Consider the following 17,206-nt stretch of genomic DNA (forward strand, 5'->3'; position numbering starts at 1 on the left):
TGTTGTTGTTGTTGTTGTTTCTAATAGTTTATATCTTCAGCTTGTAATTGGTACAAATTCATTGAAACAGTAGCGTCAATTTGCCAATTATGCCAATGTTACTACAATTTCATTTATTTACTTTTTACTTTGTATTTACATATGTAGATATGTATGTATGCACGTAAATGGCTCTGTGTATGTTGATGAGCTTTTTGTTGTGCAAATTTCAATCTGTTTGTTGTTGTCTGTGTTTATTTGTACGTCTCTGATGTCAGTCGTCTGTCCACCATCATATAGCAATCAATGTGTACTCAAACACGGCGGACCATGAATAAAAATCAAAAAAGATATGTCCATAAAATTTGTTGGGATAAATCGTCTACCGGGGACATGTGTGTGAATGCGATGTGTGGCGGATAATATCAACGTGAATCATGACATTCATTTGTTATTTTTTATACGAATTTAACAAATATGCAAATAAAACAAAAACAACAAACAAACAGTACGAATGCAATTGTTAGGTGGAGTCCGGTTGGTTGATTGGCTTGGCTTACTGCCTGACTGACTGGCTGGCTGGTTGCCTGGCCAAAGACCATTTTCTGTTGCCTTTGTTTTAAGAAGTGTTAATTTGCATTTTTGCGATTCAATGAGCTGAATTACTGGTTGTTGGTTCGGTTGTGTGTTGTTCTATTTAATTCAATATTAACATTTCTATTGTTACTTCATCATAGACCAGGAAAACACGGTAATGCGAATACCAAACACAATTAAAATGTGATGTTATTATGCAAATTATGTTTACAATTGAGAAATGGGCCAGACTAAAACAAATAAAGAAGAAAAAAGTGGCCGCAATGGCGTGTATGACAAAAACAAAGTCATGCTACGAAGTCTCTAATAGTAGGTTTACATTGCACTGGATTAAGAAGAGTAGAAATGCAATTCCATTGCAAATACGTCAAATAAATTCTCATGATGGAAATGGCAAAGAGCTCTAATGTAAACATGGCTTAACTACGTTAAAGATGAACATATTCGTATATGTTTAATGGCTATAAATATTACATAATTATTTTTTTGTATTTACTATTTACAATGATAAAAATCTTAAGTACAGTACACATTGACAAGCAAAACTGACAGTCATCGAGGTCTATTTCGTGAATACCAAAGCCTAATTGAAAAATTTCTTTTATAATCTCTCAATAATACCGTAAATATTGTATTTCAAACGTTTTTAGCTAAATAAAAGTTGTTATTTGCCGGAAAATTGTCCTTAAAGTACGTTGACTGTCAGTTTTGACTGTTAGTGTGTACTCCCCTTTACATTTATTTATAAACAAATTTTCTTAGAACTCCGATTTATCTAGCACCCTTCAAATTTCCAAATACCAGATTCAGCATAATAATGTAAGACCACATGTTCGACTGCAATTCTAACAATTTGAATAACTTGATCTAATAAACATAAAACGCCTGTTTATATATTCAATATCGACTTTAAGGGAACTATGATGTCTTGTCCAATCTGACATACATATGTATAGATTTTCAATTTTTTGTTCTATCCTCCCGAATATAATGAAATCTGCTAACTTATCACTCCCTGTATAGTCAAATATAATTTGATTTCGAAATTTTTATGCGATCAATGATCTATGGCCTCTGACCAAAACGAGTCTTCAAATATGAATTCCTTATCTCTTCTCAGTACAAAGAGGGTCTTTGTTGATTCATTTACGATTTATAAAAACACAATTGAAATTTAAAATATAAAATTTACTTTCAATTGAATTGAATAACATTCGAACATAACATACATATTTGGTTATATTTTTTTGTGTAAGTCGACGAAATAAAGAAAAAAAAGAAAGTATTTTGCACGGTTACGTTTTGTTTGTTTGACAATTTTTTATGTTTAGCCCAAAAATGGTTTCGATTCGATTACATTCAGCCAGTAGTAAGGTTTGGCGTGCGGAAGGTAAGTCACTTCTCTTTTTGTCTCAGTATTTACAATATTCGTACAGTGCGACACAAATGTAAATGTACGTGAGTAAAGCTATGAGAATGTCACATTTAGGCCATTGATGACACGAACGAATGAATTCAAAAGACTCTAACACAATATTGACAAGCCCCAACTAATTATGGCTGGCCAACTTGCTGGCGAATGAATGGTTGTTGTTCTTTGTTGTTGTCAAATTAAAAAATTCAGACACGTAAAAAAGGTTAACAATTATTTTCTTATTTTATTGTTTTTTTATAAGATCGATGTTGGAAATTATTTTTTTTTGGAAAGAAAAATTAGAAATTTCGAATTTATTTAAAAACATATTCAATACATCCTGCTGCAAGAGTGTTGTGAAGAAACAGTGGATGACACTGTTAGGAGAATTCGTAATGGGGTCATTGACTTATTTTGATTGTCCAATATTTGGAAAATTATTTTCTATGAAACGTTCTTAAAATATTTAAAGGTTTATTTATACCATGGCAGGCGTGGAATAATTTGTTTCAGTCTGATGACTTCACTTGTTATATGTAGGGGAGTTACGGTTATATGTACATTAGGGTTATGACTTTTTTACAACCACATATCCTGTATTACAGCGTGATGAGTTTCTACATAAGATTACATAAAATCTTAATTATAAGGTGATTCGATGAAAATGATTTTAAAATTTGAATTTATCAGAATTATGGGCAATTTTTGAAGTCACTGTGAGCAGATATATAATTGAAAATAAATTTTAGAGCCACATGAGATAAAACAAGTAAAAAAGTGTCACTCGGCTTTGCCGACAGATATATACCCTCAGCCAATGTGAAGTAAAACTTTCACCTACGGAAAGATCGAATGTATTTAGGGTTTTTTCAGAATTTTGTGGCCCTTTTTAGACATTAGAACTTGCCGACAAAAATGTGGATTAGAAATTAACTGCACTAAAACACAACTGTTGAACTTTTGTGGGGGAGGCACCATTAGGGAGGACCGATATGGGCCATTTTAGAAGTTAACCTAAATTTTGACAAAATATTAGGAGATCCAAAGTTTGCACCAAAGTGGTTGCCCTATTCAAGTAATATCGTCCTAGAATTTTAGTGATATTTTTAAATATTGGGGAGAAGTACAGGAAGTTGTGGACCGGTATTGCCCCATGAAACTAAGTTTGGATATAATATGACGAAGACCAAATCGATTGAACAGTTCGAGAGTTATCGTGCTCTCCGACCGCCACATAAGGTGACATAGGGGTTTTTACACATTTTGGGCTGTTTTCCCAAGAAATATGGACTTGCCCCGAAAAAACTTTTACCATCGTAGTGGAGGTAGCGAATGCAAACCGCTTCAACAAAAATCAAAGTGATTCTATAGCAGGTCTTAAGATGAACTTAAACGAAATTTTGTGTGGGAGGTACCCGAAGGAGTAGACAAATATAGTCCATATTCAAACCTGATCTTAATCTGGTAGATATATTAGGATGTGCAAAGTATGGATTTCATCAGTCACTCCCTTCAAGAGTTATGGTCCGCACAATTTTTCCGAACATTTTTGAACTTTTGTGGGGGAGGTATCTGAAGGAGTGGACCGATATGGCTTATCTTCGAACTTAAACTATGTTTGGACAAAATATTACGAAAGCCAAATTTTGGACCGAATAGGCAGATCCGTTCGAGAGTTATCTTGCGCTCTAACCACTACACACGGTGTCATAGGGGCTTTTTGCATCTTTCAGGTTATTTTCTCAGGAAGTATGGAGTTGCCCCTGATGAAACTTGCACCGTGGTATGGGGGGCAGTGAATACAAGTTGCTGCAACAAAAATCAAAGCGATTCGGGAGGAGGTCCTAATCTGAACTTATCCGAAATTTTGTGTGGAAGGTACCCGAAGGAGTGGACCGATTGAGTCCATATTAGAACCTCATCTAAGTCTGATAGAAATTTCACGATGTGCAAAGTATGGATCAAATCAGTTACTTCCTTCAAGAGTTATCGTGCGCACAAATTTTCCGAACTTTTGTGGGGGAGGTACCGGAAGGAGTGGACCGATATAGCCCATCTTCGAACTTAAAGTTTGGGCAAAATATTACGAAAGCCAAATTTTGGACCGAATCAGTTGATCCATTCGAGAGTTATCGTGCGCACCAGCCAGACAGACAGACGTACGGACATTGCTCAATCGACTCCAAATTGTCTAAAACACATTTCGTCCAAACATACTTGGGGTCTAAAACCATTATTTCCATGAGGCATATTTTGCCCGTATGAAAGTAAGCATAAATGCTGACATAACATTTCTTTGTCACTAGTTTTCTTGAATTCTGAGAATCAAAAAATGTTGTAAACGCCTTTTTCAAAGATATAATTTTTTACATTTTAAAAAAAAAAAAAAAAAAAAAATCAAGTTCATTCATCCGTGTTACAGGAAATCAATTTTTGAGAAAAAATGTCGAAAAATCATAACCCTAATGTACGTACAAACATATGTCGTCTGTTTTAGCTTGCAGAAGCTTTTCTACAGAAAAACAAATATTCATTTTTGGTATTTTATACCCTCAACCTTCAGTTTGATAGGAACAAAAATGTGCCTTATCGAAATAATGGTATTAGACCCCACGTATGCTTGGACGAAATCTGTTTCAGACAATTCGGAGTTGATTTTACCATGTCCGTCCGTCCGTCTGTCTGTTTGTCTGACTGGTGCGTACGATAACTCTCGAACGAAACAGGTCCAAAATTTGGGATTCTTAACATTTTGTCCAAACTTAGTTTAAATTCGAAGATGGGCCATATCAGTCCACTCCTTCTGGTACCTCCCCCACAATAGTTCAAATTTTTTCGCTAAAATGATGCGCACGATAACGCTCGAAGGACTATATCGGTCCACTCTTTCGGGTACCTCCCTTACAAAATTCGGAAAAAGTGCAGTATAAGAGCTCCTCTCGGATCGTTTTGAAATTTTTTGCAGCAGGTTGTCCTTGCAGCCTCCTTTACGGCGGGACAATTCTGTTTTGAGGAAAAGTTCATACTTCCTAAGATAATGGAACAAAAGCTACAAGAAACCTTGACGGCACCAACTAAAATGTAAATGCGCAAGATAACTCTAGCAGGGAGTTTTTTATTGGTCCAAACTTTGCATATCGTATTATTTCATCTAGTCATGTATCAAGTTGGAATATGGATTATATCGGCCCAGTCCTTCGGGTACCTCCCACACAACATTTGGAAAAAGTGCAGTTTAACAGCTTGTCCCTGAACGTTTTGAATTTTTTTCCAAAAACTTTTTTTGCGGACCCTGTTATGACTCCGCAATTTTCTTCGGGGTCAAGTCCATACTTCCTGAGATAATGACCCAAAACGTCTAAAAATCCTGCCGGCACCTATTAAACTGGGTTGGACGTAAGGTAATCCTCGAAGGGAGAAACCGATTTAGTTCAAACGTTGTACATCGTAGTGTTTCTTACATTCCCGAATTATGTCCGAATATTGTCCGAAGAACTCTTTCGGGTATCTCCCAAACAAAGTTTGGAAAGAGTACATTTTAATGACTCGTCTGGGATCGATTTTAAATATTTGCCAACATGTGTATGTGACCCTAGTTAAAACGATACATTTTTTCGGGGGCAAATCCACACTTCCTGAGAAATTGGCCCAAAAACAAAAAAAAAAAAAAAAAAACCCTATAGACATCAGAAGTATTGTGTTTTTTTAGCTCAGAGGCTGAGGGTATATCTCTGTCGGCACAGCTGACTGATACTTTCTTACTTGTTTTAAATAGTTTGAATACAGATTCCGTTTACGTCACAACAGAAACGAAAGTGGTGTATCTATATAATTGTTCCACAAACATCCCGGAAGGGACAAGGGAGACTTCTCTCATATCCATGAGTGCACCCAGATTCATATTAGCTCAACGATATGGGACCTACAGTTTATCGCCGAGTCCGAATGGCGTGTCCTAAGACACCACTTGAAGAGAAGTTTTACATGGCTGAAATAATCAGGAAATGTCGCCAACATTACTGAGGGGTATTTTGCCACCGTTAAAAAGTGTTTTTGATGTTGCCTGGCCGGGGAATCGAACCCACGACCTTGTGTGTGCAAGGCGGGTGTGCATACCATTGCACCACGTTGGCACCAAAAAAGTGGTGTATATAAGGCATTTAAATGTTTGGTGAATCGACAAAATCAGGGACAAAGACTGAGATATATCTCGACACTATTTCGAGGGGTCAAATGAAAAAATTTAGCTAAAAAAATCGTCAACAAGACAGTTGTCATATTTCCGTTTTCCTTGTCTGTTTCTAATCGCTATAACAGCTCGTTTGGTTATGAATCCGAGCTTATGAAGACCTACTGCGACCAGCGTTGGGAAAACATGTCGCCAGTCCTTAGCTTGCTATCTTCTCCTCATGCTGGCTAAATGGTATGAATTTAATTCCATTTTCACTGGAGTTGTCTTTCCAAAAACCTTATCACGTTATCTGTATCTGTTACCTAATTTTCAAACAAAACATCTCCCACAACTTATCGCAACCTTTGAACGTTTTCTCAACCCCTTTTTGTCATTTTTTATATCTTCTCTGTCACTTATTGGTTTTCCATTGACTCAGTTGTTGTATTGTCATTAGTTTAGCTTAAATTAATCCGTTTATTTTGTAGCGTCTTTTTTTATTGAATCTTGTAAACAAATTGGTTATTTGATACAATTTTTGTTTACATTCAGTCTCAATTCGACGAAGCTCTCTCTCCTGACGTTATGATATTATCATCGTCATCGAACTCAATTAAGTTTAGCAAACAACAACAACAACAAGTAACGAAAATAACAACAATAGCACAACAGCAGTACTTCATCACATCCAACATACATATCTATAAGTTGGACATACATATAACATAGAGGGGCTGTTCGTTCTATCATACAAATAAACATGCATTCATACATACATATGTACATAGATGTATGGGTACTATTTTGAAAAGCAAATGCAATTATGATGCCAGTTCAATACTGGAATGTTATGGGGGTTTCTAAACTGTGCTGTGAAATGGACACAGGATGCTATTGTATCTATAGATTGATATTTTGTTTCAGCAAATCTACTGTGCTGCAGAAAAAAACACCAACAAAATAACGGATGTTCCAAAGGGAAGGAAGGAAGTTGTATGCTACACACACATACTCTCGTACTCACAAACAGAGATTATTTTGAAAATGTAATTTTCCACTTAAATAGCAACTGTAGGTTTCCTAGCATACAAGGACGAGAGGAGAAGAAAAGTCAAAAGGTTGCCGAGAAAAACAATCCTTTTGGCAATGCCCGAGATACTGTCATGCACTCGATTTGAACATTGTCCCTTTGCTGCTGTTATCGGTTACACATTATCACGTGGGTATTATGTGTGTTTCAGATGACCTGCATGCCATGGAGGAGACTTAGCCATGGTCAGTTGAGAAGATTTGGATGGCATCAAAGTCCTGTTTTGGTTCAGAAAGACAACATATTTTGAATGGACAATTATTTTTAAAGAAAAAAATGCATACAAGTTTGTTTTAAATTTACATTTTGGGGCATGTACGGTAATAATGGCCTGTTTCTCTAAGACAATTCGAATTCAAATTCGTTCGAATTGCTACCAAACTCCTATTATCGTAGAAAAAAATATTTGATTGAAAACACAATGAATCAAATATTTTTCAAAAACAGAAGTTTGACAGTAAGTCGAAAGAAATTTGAATTCGAATCGTCTTAGTGAAACAGGCCATAAAACTCCTTTTTATTGTAATGTTGCTCCATTCTATAATTAAAATGTTCCGATAATAACTAACTTTTTTGCAGCGGTTCTTGGATATATTGGGTCTTAAACTAACTACAAATATATATAATATTGTCCTCTAACTTGATGATTTTTAAAGAAATTTGTTAATTTTTTTTTTTCAATTTTTAAAGAGCCAAAATAAAAATACTTAATTTTTGTTTATTTTCAAATGACTCTGAAATCAATTCTTTGTTTGTTAATATTCTATTTTCCATTTGATTTATTTAGCTCAGTGGATTATAAATCTTTTCTAAATAGTTATTGATTGGAATTTATTATTCAACCTTGAAAAAAGTGCTAAATGAATGAGACTTGACTACCAAGCAATCTCAAAGATCTGTGCAAAGTTTGACGTAATTTATTTATAGTAGATTCTTTTCTTTGTTCGCAACTCGGTTAGTTAGTTTTACATTCTAAAACTTAAATCGCATGTGGCGCATGTTTTTTTGTCGATAGCGATTACAGAATATTTTACTTTCACATTTATGTTTCAAGTTTTATGAATCATTTGAAAAACAAGAAGTGTGAGACCTGTTTAGCTAATAAGACACTTGTGAAGGAATTTTAAGTGTTGATCCCCAGTTGAAAAGCCCAATAAAAGCCATTTTCCATTATTTTTTTTTTCAAGAAAACTACAAAACTTTTTTGGTAATTTTTTTGCATCTGAATTTTCTGAATATTTTGTTAAAAAATATTACATAGATTTGTAGTAAATGGCCATCTAGGAAACCCTGTTTTCATTAAAGCGTTTTGCGGTACCGACTCTTGCTCGAAATGAACTGATCGTCATATATTTTTGTAGGCTTATTTGAAAAAGAAAACTAGTCCTTCATCGATCGTTAAAAAAAATATTAGGTTTTACGGAAATGTTGGCAGAAGAAGTCAAAATTTCAATTTTTGTCTTAAGGGGTTACCCCTAGTTGTGCAGACCCAAAAAAAAAAATCATCTCTCATAATTTTTTTAAATAAAATTATGGGTCGTTTTTTCTTATATGACTTTTCGGCATTTTTCTCAAAAATTATTTCCTGTAATTAAGATTTTATGTAACTTTATGTAGAAGCTCATCACGCTATTATACAGGGATACGAGTTTGTAAAAAGGTCATAAGCTCATAGAACAGTATCCGGCAAAAAGGGGCACACGTGCCCTTGATGAGAATAACAAGAGAACAACCACCATTCAGTCTTCCTTCAGAAGTCAGCGAAGAAGGTTCTGCTGTCGCTTGTTTCAATGATTTTATACCCTCCACCATAGTATGGAGGGTATATTAAGTTTGTTTTTCCGTTTGTAACGCATTGAAATAATCATTTGCGACCCTATAAAGTATATATATTCTTGATCTGAGTCTATCTGTGCATGTCCGTCCGTCCGTCTGTGGTCTCACACTCTAGCATCCACTAAAATGGAGATAGGACGCTGAAATTTTGGGAAGATGCGTCTTTTGTTTGCAGGCAGGTCAAGTTCGATGATGGGCTATATCGGTCCACGTTTTGGTATAGCACCCATATAACGGTAGCTCTCGATTTGAGGTATTTTGAAGTTTTTAGTCACATTTTCAAACTGAATTAGTTATAATTTGACATTTAGGGTTCCAAGTGATCAAAAAACTTATATTCCAAAGGATATGGGCATAGGTCCATGTTTTGGTATAGCCCCCACATAACCGTACCTCCCGATTTTCGGTATTTTGAGAATTTTAGCTACAATTTTCACCCGACCTATTGACATTTGAGGTTATCAGTGGCCATCAAACTTCTCCACCGAACATCGTCAACATAGGTCCATGGCTTGGTATAGCCCCCATATAACGGTACCTCCCGGTTTTCGGTATTTTAAGAATTTTAGCTACAATTTTCACCCGAACTAGCTGTAAATTGACATTTGAGGTTCTCAGTGGTCATCAAACTTCTCCACCGAATATAGCCAACACCGGTCCATGGTTTGGTATAGCCCCCATATAACGGTACCTCCCGATTTTCGGTATTTTGAGAATTTTAGCTACAATCTTCACCCGAACTAGCTGTATATTGACATTTGAGGTTCTCAGTGGTCATCAAACTTCTCCACCGAACATCGTCAACATAGGTCCATGGTTTGGTAAAGCCCCCATATAACGATACTTCCCGATTTTCGACATTTTGAGAATTTTAGCAAACATTTTTAATCGAACTAGCTATAATTTGACATTTGAATTTTCAGTGATCACGAAACTTCTTCACTAAAATTCGTCAACATAGGTCCATCTTTTCGTATAGCTCCTATATAAAGTTACCTCCCGATTTTCGGCATTTTGAGGGTCTTCATTGTTTGATGGAACTACCCTCAATTTAATTTCATTTTTGAGGTTCTCTGCAGTTACAAAACTTTTCCACCAAAAATTATAAAGATAGGTTGACATTTTGATATAGTCCCGTAGGTGGTACCTTTCACCTGGCTGAACACATTTTTTAGATTAGATTTGATAATTAAGACAATTGGTGTATATATCCATGGTCGACATTTTTTCCACCTAAAATTGTGAAAGGACACTAATTATTCCATTTTAATTAAGACTATTTTATGGTGGAGGGTATAAAAAGTTCGGCCCGGCCGAACTTAACGACTTTTTATACCCTCCACCATAGGATGGGGGTATATTAAGTTTGTCACTACGTTTGTAACTACTCGAAATAATCACTGTAGACCCCACAAAGTATATATATTCTTGATTAGTCCGAACGGATTGACGTAGGTTGATGAAATTTTGGGAAAATATGTTATATTTACGTAGGACTTTTGGTATTGAAAGCGGGCTATGTAGGTCCACGCTTTCGTATAGCCCCCATACAAAATGACGCGTGACGCGTCGCCGTTTTAAGGAATTTTTAAGATATTTGACCCATTTTACCACCGAATTGGTTGTAATTTGGTACTTTGTGTCTCCAGAGGCCAAAAAATATTCCTACCAAAGTTGGGTTATATAGGTCCACGTTTTGGTATAGCCCCCATATAAGGCCCCATATAAAGTACGCGTCATTTTAATATATTTTTAATGTATTAGACCCATTTGACCACAGAATTGGTTGTAACTTTGTATTTTGTGTCTCCAGAGGCCACAAAATATTCCTACCAAAGTTGGGTTATATAGGTCCACGTTTTGGTATAGCCCCCATATAACCCCATATAAAGTACGCGTCATTTTAATAGATTTTGAATGTATTAGACCCATTTGACCAAAGAATCGGTTGTAACTTTGTATTTTGTGTTTCCAGAGGCTAAGAAACATTTCTACCATAAAATGTTTATATAGGTCCACGTGTTGATATAGCCTCCATAATACAATATCTCCCGATTTTCGATATTTTGAACGTTTTAGCCTCATTATCACACCGATATGGCTGATATTTGGTATTTAGTCTTCTTTAGGCGTATAAAAATTTCCCCCAGAAATTTGTAGGTATAGGTCCACGCCATCATATAGCCCCCATAGAACGGTACCTTCCGAATTTCGGAATTTTGAAGGTAGTGGCCACATTAATCCACCGAAATGGCTGAAATTTGTGGTGGAGGGTATAAAAAGTTCGGCCCGACCGAACTTAACGCTTTTGTTACTTGTTACTTGTTAATTTTAGCAATGTATTAACGCACACGCTGTTTGTGGACAGCGTCGTATGCGTGAGACCGTAAACAATGCGTTTTTCATAGAGCACATCTAAAATTACATTTAAATTTTTTGTTGTTGCAAAATATTGCATAGTTTTGTTGTAAATGGCTACCTGTGAAACCCTTTTTTTGTAAAACCGCTTTGCGGTGCCAACGATAACTTGAAAATGAATGGTCCAATTTTCATAATTTAAAAAAATTAAAAAATTGTGAATATTCAAAGTAAAAATTTTTAAAAATTTTTTTTTGACGGTATAAATTGACCCGTTTTAGTCCAAAAATTGGGCAATTTTTTAATCTGTCTCGCTTAAAGACAAGCTTTTTATGCGTAAGTTCAACAAAATATGTGAAGATCGGTCCATTCGTTTTCAAGCTATCGTTTGTACCGACTTCAAAAATACCATTGAGAAAAACGCGTTGTAAGTTGCGCCTCTACACACAAAACACAATGGGTTCTTTTCTTTCAACCTTCATATCTCGGCCAATTTTGCTCCGATCAACTGCTGCATACTCTGTACTACCTGTACTTCAAAATAAGTAAATATTTTTTACGATTTTTTGAAAATGATAAATAGGGGTTAAAAAAACTATAATTGTTTGGTCATAAACAGGCAACATTTTTTAATAAAATCGATCGATGGAAAACGTTTTTTTAGTTTCTATCCTGCATACAGAGCACAATAAATTTTTTCTTCTCATGTCTCAGGCACTATTGTTCCGATCAACTTTTAAATTTTACCAAATATTTTATGCTACTTATACTTTAAAATTAGCCTATAAAAAATTTTAGATTTTCTGATTTTCCCCTCATAACCCCAACTTGCTATTTAATTTTCTTATTAAACACTTCAAATAACCACAATTGTGGATAACTGAAAAAAGGAAAAAAATTAAATTGTCCACTAAAAATCTTAAATCTTAAATATAGATGTCGCTATAACATATATTCATTATGAAGGATCTTTTTTTAATTGTTCATACGCTTCAATAAAGAATTTTCAACATCAGGTCTTATTTTTTCACCAATAGCGACACTCTTAAAAATCGACAAAATTCAAGGTTTAGTAGTTTCGCCTTGATCAGCGAAAATCAGTAATCACCGAACATTTTCAGGATGGGGTAGTTTTCCTCATTTCTAACGATTTTTGATCAAAAAATTTGTTTCGAATTTAAGAATTTGAGATATTTTCTGATGTTTAAATTGGACGACTTTCTAATTTTTTGAAAAAAAAAAAAATCGAACTGTTCGATTTGTCACAAAAATGATTTGGTAAGCACAATGAAATGCTTCGTAACCTATTTGATGCCACCAGAAACACACAGTGCAATATTTATGCACCGCATTGACAGTGACATCATCATATTTTGCCACATATCACCAGCAGCCAACATGAAATGAAGGCGCTGTATTGTGGTTGCCTTGTTCAAGCCATTATGGCGTAACAAGCACCGGCATGCAACAACAGCAGTATTATTCAACTTTCAATTATGCACAGGAGGGTGAAAGCATCATTGTGTCATCATCCAGTGAAACGTCATTATTGGCAACGGAATTTTCATTTTATCCATCTTCATCAGTCCATCAGTCCTTGGTTATTTGTCAAAATCAATATTGTACAAAAGTGGAGGGAGGGGAATAGACAGTGTCTTGTGACCTCCAAATCCTCCCTCAACCCTATACACCTTTGTTCTCACAAACGCCGACAAGTAATATTGTAAGTGTTTGTTAGATCCACACCACAATTTATGCACATATCCCAACAAAAGAGCGGCAAAGCAGAGGCACCACTCTATCACCTCCGACCAGTCAGTCCAGTCAAACATCACTGCCATTGCTTTTTGCACATTTCCCCAAAACTAAACTCTAAACGATTTTGCTTTTGCAGTCATCCATTTTTTGCCTTTTTCTCTCTCTCTCTAGTTTGTTCTTTTGCGACATGATGTTGTAACAATGATAGTGTCAGACTGTTTTGCGACATGATGTGATGCCAGGGTTCGAAACACACACACAAAATCAATGGCTGGAGATAAATATAACTTTGTTCCTTCGCCCAACAGTAACTAGGAACTGCTTCCCGCAAGGAGAAAAGGGACATAAATGCGGCACTTTAACAAGCAACCAACACTTGTAATTCGTGTAAGTATGTGTGTGTCTGTGTCATACAACAATATTTCAACATGTTGCATTATGACGATGATGATCATGTTGTAGTCAGTCGGTCGTATTGAATACGTGTCATTGCCGCAAATTGCATTTTAGCCTATGTAAACTTGAACACTGGGAAAAAGAAAGCTTTGCCCAAAGGTTGGAGGGGAGTTGGAGAGGTGTTGTCCTGTCATCACCCTGTAGTCCTTGTTATTATCAGTGTTTTTGATGTTGAAATTGTTGATTCTGTTGTTGGTGTAGTTGCTATTGCAAATTAAATCAATTTTGATAGATTGTCAATGTTTGTTAAATGAAATTACAGTCACACGCGCACACACATGCATGTTGAAGATATCAACATCCCTACACAAAGTTGTTGTATTAGTCAAGATGATGTTGGATGTTATTGGTATCCCAGTAAGAGTTAACTCAGATGTGAAAATATTGGTCAAAATGAAATTAAAGTTTTAAATCCAATAAATGACAGTTTTGTATTTGGTAAAGACGGAAGGGACTGGAGGTATGAAAAGGAAAAAAAAAAACATGTTGATGTTGCAAAGGTCTGTGGCAATTTTCTCAATACTTCTGTGAAATAGACAGAAGTTGTTTTTAGTTAAAAAATAATTATACCCTCAGCCTTTAGACTAATGGAGGTGTAAACACTTTCATACGGGCAAAATGTGCCTTATCGAAATAATGGGTTTAGACCCCAAGTATACATATTTGGACGAAATCCGTTTCAGACGATTTGCAGTCGATTTGGCAATGTCCGTCCGTCTAACTGGCTGGAGCGCACGATAACTCTCGAAAGGATAAACCGATTTGGTCCAAAATTTGGCCTTAATATTTTCTCCAAGTTTAAGTTCGAAGATGAGTCATATCGATCCACTCCTTCAAGTAACTTTTCCACAAAATTCATAAAAATTTCGGAAAATTGTGCGCACGATGACACTTGAAGGGAGTAACGGATTTGGGCCATACTTTGCACAGCGTAAAATGTCTACTGAGCATAGATGAGGTTTCAATATGGACTCTATCGGTCCACTTCTTCGGGTAACTCCTTCACAAAATTTCGGAAAAGTTCAATAAAATACATGGGGCTGGATTCTTGTTCTATGAAAATTTGAAATGAAAAATATTTCCTTTATAATTTTTTTATTTGACCGTTTTCTCCTTTATAAAAGTTTTCATTTAACATTTTCATAGAAACAGAATTGAGCCCCTGCTCTTGAATCGCATTGATTTTCGTTGTAGCAACTTGTTTAGGGCCAATTCCATGACAACAGTAGCCGGAGCGCACGATAACTCTCGAACTGAACAACCGATTTGGTCTTAGTAAAAACTCAGTTTTAGTTCGAAGATGGGCAATAGGTCCACAACTTACGGTTCCTCCCCCAAAAGTTGAAGGAAGGACACGAAAATGGTACACGCGATATCAATTTGGTCCAAACTTTGGATCTCCTAATATTTTGTCCAAATTAAGTTTAACTTCTAAAATGGTCCATATCGGTTTTCCCCTTAGGTTAAACAGTTTTGTTTAAGTGCAGTTTAGGGTCTGTTTGAAGATCCTTTGAAAATGTATACCGATGTTACTCCTGTTTACAGCGATATTACGATTTTCCTCGGCAAGCCCATGCTGGCCATAGTGGTCCAAAACTTATAAGTTATTCGGTGACCAACTGACTGGACAGAGCATTATTTATCAAAAAGAAATGACTGTCAAAATAAGATCCGCTTCTAAAATGCACTATATCGATCCATTCCTTCAAGTATCTTCTTTTAAGCTTTAATCCTTTAATCCACATTTTTGTCGGTAAGTTCAAATGTTCAAAAAGGACCAACCAAATTCTGCCAACATCCCAAATACATAATATTTGGGGAAAATTATGTTGGTTGTGTAGCCTGTATTCGATCTGTCCGTAGATGAAAGTTTCAATTCACATAGGCTGAGGGTATATCTCTGATACGACTGATACTTTTTTACATGTTTTTAAAATGAACATTTAAAGGAAGGCATGCTAACTGCATGGATCTAAAAGACACTGTAAATTATAAACAAAATGTGTAAATTAACCCACTTAGCGTCGAGAGTTTTTTTGTGAGAAAACTTAAAATTTTATACGAAAATAATATTTTTGAGATTTTTTAAGCATTTTTCTCTAAAACGTATAGTTTTCCAGCAATCGGGCCTTCTTTTTAAAGTCCCGAAAACTTTTAAGGGTAATATAGGTGTATTCTTCAATGCTAATCCCTTGGTTTTTGATTGAGAAAATACTCTTACTATACTCCTGACATATCCTTGACTTTATATGAATGTAACATTCATGATTAAATTTTTATCGCATATTTAAATTTTTCATAAAAAATCAAAAAATTACAAAAAAGTCGATTTTTGTTGAATTGCTTGCGTTTTAGGCCAATTGCGTGGAGATGCATAGGCCAAATAAAGATTTATGAGCATGAAATGACAGATAACGGATAATACTATAAGAAAATGCTAAAAAAACTCACAAAAATGTGCGAAAATGTCCAAGTTTTACGTTAATTTGTGCAACCATTTTTGGTGGCGTTTAAACGACCAGTGGCTTTTAGTGGGTTAAAGCAACACATATAATTATGTATTTGTAAATTTTGTGGATTATTTATTTTATACATTAACTAGTAGTAAATACAAAGTTAATAAGATAGTTAAGAAAATAGATCACCAAGTTTCGTCAGTTAAATTAAATGTATTGAAATTTTCTATATTACTAAAGTTGACATTTAGAATTCCAGGAATTTTAGAAAATATTTGACGAACAGTTCTTCTACCTAGATTTGTATTCAAAACCTAACAATAATTAGCATATAACTAGAATAAAATATGAGGCCCATACATGCACATAAAAAATACATTGATCGGAAACTTCTTCAAGACTGTATTATACAGTGGTTATTGCCGGCTATAGTTGGGTATATACACTGAGTATTTCAATCAAAAAATATACATACATCATATATAGAAGTTATGTGGTACTATGTGATATACGCCAAGAAGTAGAAATATAATCTATGGACACTCTTTTATATGAGATAAATCTTCCCATGTCCTCTCTGGAATTTTTCATAAAACTATTTTGCACAGCTTTATAAAAAATACATGGCTTTCCATTTCGATGATCTTTGGTTAAATTCCGTCTGTGTGTTACATATAAACCAAAACAGCTGTTTGTTAATTTTTCTCCATAAACTTCTTTGGAGTCGACAAACAACTTTACATATAAGTAAAATTTATACTCACTGGCTATCTCTTCAGTAACATCCAGAAAAAAACAGAAAATAGTTCCAACTTGTAAAAATTTAGATATTTTAATAAAAGTGAAAATAAAAACCGCCATGAATATATTTGCATACACGTTTCAAAAAACCTTTGTAATATTCACTTGTTATTGTATCTTTTTCTTCTGCTGCCAAAACTTCTAACAGGTGTAGTATGGCGCCCAAATCCAAAACTAAAACAAGAGTGAAAACTACAACTTGACTTGCCTTCTTTGAGAGAGAGTAAATTTTTGCCATGTGAATGTAAGAAAATGTGGTGATGGCAGTTTGCTGTGCCATGTAAGGGGGG

At 35.1% G+C, this 17,206-nt stretch overlaps 1 protein-coding gene across 6 annotated transcripts in view; it reads right to left on the bottom strand.

Annotated features, from left to right (window-relative positions):
* The window catches only part of LOC141406421 (sphingomyelin phosphodiesterase), a 43,289-nt gene that overhangs the window by 25,189 nt on the left and 894 nt on the right, over nucleotides 1–17,206 (bottom strand). The window lies entirely within an intron of this gene.

Source organism: Musca autumnalis, unplaced genomic scaffold (assembly GCF_047663935.1).
Source record: "Musca autumnalis isolate F117 unplaced genomic scaffold, ASM4766393v1 scaffold_5, whole genome shotgun sequence".
Taxonomy (NCBI): Eukaryota; Metazoa; Arthropoda; class Insecta; order Diptera; family Muscidae; genus Musca; species Musca autumnalis.